Source organism: Tamandua tetradactyla, chromosome 4 (genome assembly GCF_023851605.1).
Source record: "Tamandua tetradactyla isolate mTamTet1 chromosome 4, mTamTet1.pri, whole genome shotgun sequence".
In the NCBI taxonomy this organism is placed as follows: Eukaryota; Metazoa; Chordata; class Mammalia; order Pilosa; family Myrmecophagidae; genus Tamandua; species Tamandua tetradactyla.
In genome coordinates, this window is record NC_135330.1 from 135087794 (window position 1) to 135098151 (window position 10358).

The following is a 10358-nucleotide window of genomic DNA, read 5'->3' on the forward strand; positions in this document are numbered from 1 at the left end:
CAAAAAGAGAGAAGCTCCAAATAAATAAAATCAGAAATGAGAGGGGGCATCACCACGAACTCCGCAGAAATAAAAAAAGATCATAAATGGCTGTTATGAACAACTGTATGCCAACAAGTTAGACAGTTTAGATGAAATGAACAATGAACAACTTCCTACAAATGTACTAACAATCTACACTGACTAAAGAAGAAATAGAAGTCCTCAACAAACCAATCACAAGTAAAGAAATCAATCGATCATCAAAAGCCTACCAAAAAGGAAAACCCAGGACTGGGTGACTTCACGGGTGAGTTTTACCAAGCATTTGAAGAATTAATAGTATTCCTGCTCTTCCAAAAAATTCCAACATATCACCCTAATACCAAAGCTGGATAAAGATCCTAACAACAACAACAAAAAAAACAACTTCAGACCAATCTCTAATGAATATAAATGGAAAAATCCTCCACAAAATGCTTGCAAATAGAATCCGACAACATATTAACAAAATTATACACCACGACCAACTGGGTTCTATTACAGGTATGCAAGGGTGATTCAACATAAGAAAATGAATTAATGCATTAAACCACATTAACAAATTAAAAGGCAAAAAAAAAAAACACATGATCATCTTGATTAATGCCAAAAAAGGCATTTAACAAAATTCAGCATCCTTTCATGATAAAAATACTTCAAAAGGTGGGAATGAAGGAAACTGCCCCAGCATGTTAAACAGCATAAGTGAAAAACCCACAGCAAACATCATACTCAATGATGAGAGACTGGCAACTTATCTTTGAAGATCAGAAACAAGACAAGAATGCCAACTGTTACTACTACTATTCAGCATTATGCTAGAAGTTTTAGCTATACCAATTAGGCAAGAAAAAGAAATAAAAGGCATCAAAATAGAAAAGGAAGAAGTAAAACTGTTGCTATTTGCAGATGTCATGATCCTAAATTTTAAAAATGCAGAAGAAATGAAAGATACTTCAGCTAATAAGTAAGTTCAGCAAAGTGGCAGGATCAGTACGCAAACATAAATGGTCTTTCTATCCACTAGTAATGAGCTATCCAAGAAGGTAATCAAGAAAAATTTTCATTTGCAATAGCACCTAAAAGAATCTACAGTGGCCCAAACAGCATGGGACTGGCAAAAAGATAGACATATTGATCAATGGAATCGAAGTGAAAGCTCAGACACAGACCAGTCAATCTGTGGTCAATTGATTTTTGATAGGGCATCCAAGCCCGCTCAACTGGGGCAGAACAGTCTCTTCAATAACTGGTGTTGGGAGAATTGGATATCCATAACCAAAAGAATAAAAGAGGACATTTGTCTCACACCCTATTAAAAAATAAACTCGAAATGGATCAAATAACTAAATATAAGAACCAGTACCATAAAATTTCTAGAAGAGAATGTAGGGAAACTTCTTCAAGATCTAGTGATAAGCAGTAGCAACAAAAGAAAGCCATACAAGCACCAACAACAAAATAAAAAATAGATAAATGGGAACTCCTCAAAATCGAATACTTCAGTGCTAAAAAGGACTCTGTCGAAAGGGTGAAAAGGCAACTGACACAATGAGAGAAAATATTTGGACATCACATATTTAATAAGCATTTCATATTCATTATATAAAAAGAAATCCTATAACTTACTAGTATACAAACAATCCAGTTAAAATTGGGCAAATGGCATGCATAGACATTTCTTCAAAAAGGAAATATAGATGACGAAGAGGCGCATGAAAAGATGCTCAGCTTCACTAAGCTATGACTGTAATGCAAATCAAAACCATAATATCACCTCACACTTACTAAAATGACCACTATTAAACAGGCAATTTCAAGTGTTGGAGAGGATGTAGAGAATTTGGAACACTTAATTCATTGTTGGTGGGAACATAAAATGGTACATCCACTCTGGAGAGCAGTTTGGCGGTTCCTTGGGACACTAAGTATAGAGTTGCCTTACAACCAGGCGATATGCTACTTGGGATATACCCAGAAGATGTGAAGTAGTGATGTGAACAGACATATGCACACCAATGTTCACAGTGGCAGTATTCACAGTTGCCAATGGAAACAACCAAATTGTCCATCAACAGATGAATGGGTTAACAAAATATTTTATATACATATGATGGAATCTTACTCAACGGTAAGAAGGAATGAAGTCCTGAAGCATGTGACAGCATGGATGAACCTTGAGGACATTATGTTAAGTGAAATAAGACACAAAAAGGCAAATATTTTATGATCTCACTGAATATGAACTAATTATAACATGTAAATCCCATGGATATAGAATAAAGGTTTCCAGGATATGGAATCAGGCTACAGAATGGGAAGTGGTTGCTTAATATGTACAGAATGTTTAATTAGGATGAATTTAAACATTTGGAAATGGGCAGAGGTGATGGTAGTACATTATTGTGAGAATAATTAACAGTGCTGCATGGTGTGTGAGTGTGGTGGAAAGGGGAAGTTTAGAAGAACGTATGTCACCAAAAGGAAAGTTGGAGGTTAAAAAGTGGAAATGTAAAACACAGGGAACATTTTGGTGGACAATCCACGATGAACTGTACAAATATAAAAAAAAAAAAGTTTTTCCATGAACTACAGCAGATGTATGACATTACTCTAAGGAATTAATAATAGAGGAGCATATGGGGAAAATGCACCTATCACAAACTATGGACTTGAGTTAACTGTAGTATTTTCGTACTCTTTCCCCAACAGTAACAAATGTGCCACACCAGTACCAAGCACCAGCAATACAGGGGGATAAAGAGTATGGGAGGATTAGTGTTTTCTTTTTTTATTTTTATTTCTTTTCTAAAAGGGTAATGAAAAGTTCTAGGTTTTATCATGGAGTTATATGCACAAGTACGTGATGATACTGTGAGCCTGTGATTATACACTTTGAATGGTCTCTATGCTGTGTAAATATAACTTAATAAAATTGCATTAAAATAATATTAGTCTTATTAGACTGGTTCTTTAGAATGAGATCTCCACAGTCTTTGGACACTGTAACAACAAATTTCTCATAAATAATTACTAAGTCTTAACTGTTACAAAAGGCAGCATTTACTCCTGAATCCAGGGTTCCAATTCAGAAATTAAACACTAACCACTACTAGGTGGTGATGGTAGAGTACATTATTGTGAGAATAATTAACAGAGCTGAATGGTGTGTGAATGTGATGGAAATGGGAAGTTTAGAAGCATGTACGTCACCAGAAGGAAAGTTGGAGGTTAAAACGTTGAAAAGTAAAACACAGTGAATCTTTTCGTGGACAACGTCCATGATTAAACTTTACAAATTAAAAAAAAAAAGTTCTCTCATGAACTAGATTGAGAACAATTGTGCATATTTGAGAAACTGTCGCTCTCTAATGGGAGAGATAAGGAACCCCCTAAACATCTGTGAGCTCATGTTTACTGAGTAGGCCACTGTGGCCTCTGAGAAAGAAGGGAAATTTGTTCAACAAAGCAGGCCCAGAAATGTGATGGACGTGCCACTTTTTGAATTAATATCTATTCACCTCATGTTCCTAACCTAGAAAATCATAATTTTGGTGGGGAGAAGTAGGGGGAAGAGTACCAAAGGGGTAGCTAAACAGTAACAGCCTAAAGAAGAACTACTATAAGATCATCTCAACAGATACAAGAAAGCATTTGACAAAATCCAACTGCTAGTATTGATAAAGACTCCAAGCAAACTTGGAAAAAAGGAAACTTCTCAAATTTCATAAAACACATCAATGAAAAACTTACAACAAATGTCGTACATAACATACCACCCCATATTATTTCCACCGTGCTTTCTGGAACCATTAAACCATAGTATACCAATTTTCCTATATCCTTAACTAATTTACAGATTTCGTCATTTAAAAATTGTATCTTCCTAAAATTTCTTTTAAAATTCTTGCGAGAAGGGGAGGTTCTGATTTTCCCACATATCATGTGCCATCGTTTTACGAATCTCACATATTTAAGAATTAATTGCCATTGTTTCAATGGCAATTCATTAATTAATGCAATTCTTAGGTCTCAAATTGTATTCTCGATGTCTGGTACTTATCATTGCAGAAAAGTAGTCTCAGCAAACTTTTCTGTTTTTCTAGTAATTTACATTTTATTCAATGATTATTGAAATAAATAAAATTGAAATTTAGAAAAGTTTCAGATTTCACTAAGGTTCATTATCAGTTTAATTATATATGCAAATATCATTTTTTATCTATTATATATATATATATACAGAAACATTTTTATATATATTTTAATATATTTTATAGATATATATATATAGTTATTTTCCCTATTAGAACATGGTGAGTAAACTCAGATCTCTCAACTTGAATGAATTCCCTGGCCCTCTCTTTCGTAGTTTACTTAGGTATTTTCTTCTACTTTTTACTTTATTGCATACAATTATTACCGGTTTATTTTCAGTTTTCTGTCTCTTCGTTTTTATTTCTTTTTCTGCCTAGGAATAGTACAGAGACTTCTCAAGTGTATTCTCTCTTGTTGGATTGTATATGCTGGTGAAATTAGTTCTTTATGTCTCTTTTGGGAATTTTATGTTTTTTCGCATTGATTTTTGTTTTTTCACTTATTATTATTTTTTTTTTCTTTTGTCTCAAGCCTATATCTGTAAACTGGGAGAAAAGGCAATGCTTTCCACAGCCTTCAACCCTCCTTCATAGTCAAGCAGGTTACCTGAACTTTGTGTCTTTATGAAGCTCTAAACTCCCATAGTACTCATTTTTTTGTTGAATGGAAAACACAAACCACATGTTTTCTAATAGGTATTTTATTTTGCACAACAAATGGTTTTCAAAAGTGTGCACTTTCCTGAACTTCAGCATTTATCTCCTCTTATGCTGCTGCAAACTTTTTAACGGTACAACTCTTTCATTTTGGAGTTGTGGGAATTAACTTGTGCTGGGATGCCCAAGGATACATGAAATAACTTAGCTAAATTCTTCCTCTTTTGTTAGTTGCTAGAAATTTCTCAAACCTAAAGGAAGAAGTGGGTTGGTGTGGAATTTTTCTTTGATTTCATCAGGCCTATAGCCAGAGTGCATCTAGTGTGGTTTGACCTGACTAAATTGAGTTGCTTTTTAGTCTAATCAACCCAATTCACTTACCATAAAATAGTGTATATGTGTAGGATATATAATGGCTTTTCTTTGGCCAGGTACACTACATCAACATCCAGAATACATGCTGGGCACGAATTCCAGAAGTCTTCCCTGTTTGGGATAGATATATAGCACTTCTTTGAGGAAATTAAACATACCAAGCATCACATCGTAGCTGTCTTTGACCTTGTCCTTGCTGTGCTCTGAATGTTACATGTTCTGAACTGATGTTGAAAAATACAACTATTTGAGGAAGGAAAAAGGAAAGTTTAGCTTTTGATCAGAAAATTGACAATATGAACTTTTGGGCTATCACTTTATATACTGGCAATCCCTAAAGTAAGAACAACTTCTAAGGAGATCTATTCTTATTATAATTTCCATCTTGCCATGTAGTCATGTTGTTCTTTACCAGAGGGTGGAAAATACATTGACCTTAACTATTCATTTTTTAAAAAAGCTGTGTCCTGATATCACCATTACTGGATATTCCTTTCAGGATATGAGATATATACACATATATATGTATATGTACACACATAAATATATACTATTGTAATTAAAATTTCCATTACTGAACAGTTTGTCTTTGGATTCTTTCAGAGGTTTTTCTTAAGTTGAATGCTTGATAGATCTAGGAAAGCTAGCTATAAGATTGGACATAGATGCTAAAACATACATAAGCCTTTAAAAGTAAAAGTTAGTGATATGCATAATTGTCATTGTGTTGAAAGATAAAACTATTATGAAAGTATTTTGGAGTCTAATATTCACTAGTCATATGAACTTGGTAGCTCTTTTGACTTTTTTTTTTAAAGCTCAGATGCTTCATCCAGAAAATGGAAAATATAATATTATTAAACTCAAAGATACATCTTGATAATTAGATGTGTTTTTTTAATGTGTCTTCCTAAATACATGTATTTCTATATCTATACATAGACACACAGAGAGGCAGATATCATAGGGAATTTGGTTCACAATGTTTTATTTTTCCTTTTGTTGACAGGAGGGCATTGCATGGGCCAGGAATCCAACCTGGGTCCAAACAAGAATTCAAACACTGAATTACCCATGCACCCCTTAATTAGATGTGTTAATTAATGTGATGCACTTAGCATAATGTTTAGTGAAAAAATCTTAATAAATATGGATTAGCAGTATCATTTGTTTTAAAATATCATAAATCTTGCCTTGTTCATAATCAAACATAATTATAATTTAAACAAGTCTTTTATCTCTAAGTTAAACTGATTGACAGTAAAAGAGGAAAAGAGTCAGTAGAAAGTTGCCCTGGGTGACTTCCATATCCAGTCTGCAAATCTAGAACCAGAAATCTCAGATAATAGAAACTTTACCACCTAGAAGATTTTGACTCTATCCCAAAGCTTTAGGAGATCTGCAGTGTGGTCAATAAACTATTGAGAACATTTTAATTGGTCCCTTTAATTGATTTTCACAGGTTTAGCTGGAGGTACAATCTATATTTGTTAAAATAAAATAAATAAAACAAAATTAAGCAAAAATGAAGGGAATAGAAACAATGAAGTGCCTGGTTTTCATTCCATCCTCCTTATTGACTCCTTAGGGCATTGGAGTATAAATTCCTACTAATTCTTTATACGTAGATTTTAATCTTAAATTTCAGTCAAAAATATGAGATAGTGATTTTAGTGAGGTCTTAATTTACCATTTTTATTTCAGCTTCATGAAAGCATGGAGGTGGGATATGGTATGTTCCATAATCCACCACTAAAATATTGAATAGCTTGAGCAAATGAATGTAAAGTAAACTTATCCATTTCTCACATGCCATAAATACCAGCATCCTGTCACACTAAGCATGAAATTCCAAGTTTTATTTGTGTTAGGCGGAAAATAACTTTTAGGAAAAGAACTAACAAAAGGCACCATGATTTATATGTTATTCTAAATTTGTTTTACCTATTTTTAAAAATTTTATTTTATTTTATAGTTTATATTTAGTTTACATCTAGATGACCAGCATATAAAAGAAGTTGACTGGACATGAAGTAACTTTGGGATTTGGAAACTTCTGTTTATTATATGGGAGAAAGATCTCAAATGAGGGTCACATTGACATGGGTGGGGTTTTACTAATCAAAAGATAACTTAAAAATACTCAGGATAGAGGGAAATATACCAGAAATAGGTAGAGAAGAAAGATACATGAGATACCTTCACTTAGAGTCTAGTTTCAAATTATTTTTTACGATTATTAAAATTTAGAATAAAATGAGATTTGGGTCAACTAAATTTTGGGAGAGGGGTGGAACTACAAAATGGGAAAGTATATATATATATATATATATATTATATATAGTATATATATAATATATATATTCATATGTTTGGTTGGTATATAGACCTTAATAAAGAGCATCAGTAGACAAAATCGTTTTTCTGGGGATATCTATAAAGAATGAGGAAAAAATCAATTTGTTAAGGAAAGGTAATAAAAACAAGGTTCTTCACAGTGGCGTACAGCATTCTCCTAAGTATACTTATTTTTAAGTGTATATTTTTTAAAGTTTATTTTTATTCATTTCACTTATTGAAATCTTCTTTCCAAGGTCTCCGAATTCACCTTACCTAGAACTACTTTGTTTCTATTCCTATAGTATTCAACAACTTCTTATACTATGTATAATTTACTTATTCAGTTTATTATTTATCTGTTTACTACTGCTAAAATTTAAGCTCTGGGAAGAAAGGAGTTTTGCTCTTTCATTTACAAATATATTTTTATTTATGAGAAGGGTTCCTGACACATGGAAGGTATTCATGCTGATTAAATAAATAAATGGCCTCCAAAAACTATTTTATATTTTTAGTTCTATTAAATTTAAAAATTATTTATATTTCTTAAGTTGAATACAGTATGTGAAAGTGCTCTACAAAGCCTGATTTTATAAAAACATTTTCTAAACTCACTGCTAAATAATTCGAAGATGGGATATTTTCCTTTCTTATTCTATTAATTATTTGACAATGCTAATGTGCTCTATTATCTAAGACACAATTGAATTCTAGATCTCTGGTAAAGGAAATAATTAGCCCATGCTGCTTAGTCACTCAGTCAACTAGAGCTTAGAGTAGATACACATCCTTCGTGAGCAAATGAATCACAAAATACTATGAAAAGTAAAACGTCAGGTAAAACATTCCGAACTTAATGAGCCTAGAATGAAATGAGGTAGGTAATAACTGAAGTTAAATAATGGTCAGCAGCTATAGGAGCTTATGCCTATATTTTGTCATCACAGCCTAAAGATTTATTTTCAAGAAAGGCAAATCATTATTTTTAATATATTTAAAAAGAATCATTAGCCCTGAATACAAATAGTAGTCAAACACAGAAGACCACTTGAATAGAAACACAAGGTGGAGGGCAGAGATGACAATTACCCAATGAACTGTATAATCTTTTGGTACTGTTTCCATTTTAAACATTTATAGAAAGGGTCCAGCTTCTCAATATTAGGAGACGAAAGCTGGAGGTTGATGGAGTGACTCTTAACTGGTGAGAGAGACTCTGACTGGGACAATGATTGCAGAATTGAAAAATTTTTTAAAGTATAAAATAATAATTCATTCGGAACTTTATTGATATCTTCATCAGATCTTATCAATTTACACAGTTTCTGGCACCCAGTGACTCCTAATAGATGTTCACTGAATGAATGGATATGTGAATAAAAGGATACTAAAAAATATTTTATTTGCTTGTGTCATCAAATTAACTGCATCAGAATTGTTTTATATAGTTCTCAACAAAATTATTGAATGTATAAAAGTATATAGAATTTAATAACCCTAATGTTTTATCTTTGATACTTCATACCCCAGTAGATATCTTTAAATTAATAACTTAAGAGTTGGCTTGAGAAATTACTTTCTTATTCTCATCTGTGATCCTGTATATTATGCTTTATATTTAGAGTTAATATAGATAATCAGTTCATGCAAAAAACATATTAACAACATTGCTGTAAGATAGCATGGTGGCAAATACAGAAAAATAAACTAGTAAGTAGTAGTGTATATCAAATTACCTGTGCATTCTTTAGGAAATAAATTCCATGTTGAACACACAAATGAACTTACAGAATATGAATACTTGTTTCTTTTACTGTACAAAAAAATACAGGCAGTATATTTTTACTTTACTGCTTGTATATCATTCACATATGCCCAAAAGAATGAATTATTTTCTTAAATTTGATGAAAAGCAAAAGTATATTCATGTAAATATAAAAAGAAATGAATCTTTTAAAGTTAGATAATTTCAGAGAAAATGTTTTCAGTAAGATGTATGTGATTCTCAATTAATTCTTGTAGAGAAAATCAATTGCAAATTATTTCTAATCACTCCCTGGAGAAAAAGTCAATACATTTGGAAAGTCCACACAAGAGAGAAAGATCCAAGAATGTATTAGTTATTAATTGTTTTCTACTTTGGACTATAACCCTGTGTGAAAATTAAAGATTAAATATGCATCCTATAATCTTCATTATAAACAGTAGGAATCATTTCATGATCTAATATTAGAATTTTAATTACAATTTTGTAAATTTTAAAGCACAGTTCAATTTATCTGTGGTACAAAATAACATAAGCAACTTAAATTTTCTTTTAAACGTAGGTAGTATGTTGCTTTTAAAAGTGAATTAATTTTACCTGATCATCCTGTTACATAAAAGTTATTAATATTATGAAATTCTGACAAAATATATAAATGTACAGATAAATATGACATTTGGTAACTCACATTGATTTCAGTCAGATGGAGATCCAACCGAACTATGAAGTATGAAAATGACTCAGGCCATGTATGCATCATTTTCAAATATAGCTGTTTTCTCCTGGATTTGATTTTCAAAACATGCAGTTTATGCTTTATATATTATATGTGAATGTAAACAAAAATTGACATAAATATATGCATAAATTTAAGGAGAAAACATATATATAGAACTATTCCCACACATTAGTCAGATTATTTTATTTATCTTATCCAAGAACTAATTGACAGTCTGATGTTCTAGGCTTGTTAAATAAAAACACTGTGGGGTGCAGTCAATATTCACCTGCATGAGTGTTGAGATGTCTCTTGTGAAGATTAATCCTAAAGAGGTTTGGAGCCAGACAAGATGGGCTTGACAGAATCAGAGAACAGTGTCAAC

General features: G+C 32.0%; 1 long non-coding RNA gene across 1 annotated transcript in view; it reads right to left on the reverse strand.

Annotated features, from left to right (window-relative positions):
• Positions 1-10358, reverse strand: part of LOC143679366 (uncharacterized) — a 42216-nt gene extending 31858 nt beyond the window's left edge. Inside the window, exons 1-2 of the long non-coding RNA XR_013173689.1 lie at positions 10263-10358; positions 5309-5393 (exon numbers count right to left, since the gene is read on the reverse strand). This is a non-coding gene — a long non-coding RNA (uncharacterized LOC143679366). The remainder of the gene's footprint in view (positions 1-5308; positions 5394-10262) is intronic.